At 45.3% G+C, this 1,091-nt stretch overlaps 1 pseudogene; it reads left to right on the plus strand.

The window, feature by feature from the left end:
* The first annotated feature begins 514 nt into the window (after positions 1-514).
* LOC131503352 (U2 spliceosomal RNA) lies at positions 515-600 on the plus strand (annotated as a pseudogene).
* Positions 601-1,091: the final 491 nt, after the last annotated feature.

Below are 1,091 nucleotides of genomic sequence, written 5' to 3' on the forward strand. Positions count from 1 at the left end.
ATTTTCAAGTTGTTATTCTTATTTGCACCTGCTATTTTATTGGATTTCATAGGCATTTTAGAAGATCAGTAAAGTAAGTATTAAGTGAATTATAAACCTTTAATTTTTTTTTTAATTTTTTTTAACGTTTTATTTATTTTTGAGACAGGGAGAGACAGAGCATGAACAGGGGAGGGTCAGAGAGAGGGAGACACAGAATCTGAAACAGGCTCCAGGCTCCGAGCTGTCAGCACAGAGCCCGATGCGGGGCTCGAACTCATGGACCGCGAGATCGTGACCTGAGCGGAAGCCGGCCGCTTAACCAACTGAGCCACCCAGGCACCCCGAATTATAAACCTTTTAAGGGCAAGGACTGACTCATGCCATTTGAATCCTCCCTGGTATCCAGTAGGGTGATTCTATACAAAGTGAGTGCTCAGTGATTAACTACCAACTTAATATTCTCTCTCCATTTCATAGATTCAGAAAGCCATGCTCAGAGACGTTAAGCAACACATCTAAAGTCCCACAGCCAATCGCTTCTCGGCCTTTTGGCTAAGATCAAGTGTAGTATCTGTTCTTATAAGTTTAAAGTCCCACAGCCAGTTAGTTCCACTCCTCATTCCAGGCCCAGTGCCCACTCCAGTAGACGAATTGTTCTCAGACTATGCTCCATGGAAATTCTGACTTGTGCAGGGAATATGCAGGTGAGGCCGAGTAGAGAGCACACGGCTGCTCCAATCAGAGCATCTTCACAGTCATCCGTTTTAGATTTTGAGGTTTTGTGTCAGATTTTACTTGAATCAATTATTGTGCTACTATTTTTTTCTTAAGAAAAAGCAGTCATGGGGCGCCTGGGTGGCTCAGTCAGTTAAGTGTCCGACTCTTGATTTGCAGCTCAGGTCATGAACTCAGGGTCGTGCGATTAAGCCCCTCATCAGGCTCCGTGCTCAGAGTGCGGAGCCTGCTTGGGTCATGATCTCACAGTTTGTGACATCGAGCCCTGCATCAGGCTCCATGCTGACAGCGTGGAGCCTGCTTGGGATTCTCTCTGTCTCCCTCTCTCTCTGCCTCACTCTCTCTCACCTTCTCAAAATAAATGAATAAACATT

The sequence above is a fragment of the Neofelis nebulosa genome, chromosome X, assembly GCF_028018385.1.
Source record: "Neofelis nebulosa isolate mNeoNeb1 chromosome X, mNeoNeb1.pri, whole genome shotgun sequence".
NCBI classification, from domain to species: domain Eukaryota; kingdom Metazoa; phylum Chordata; class Mammalia; order Carnivora; family Felidae; genus Neofelis; species Neofelis nebulosa.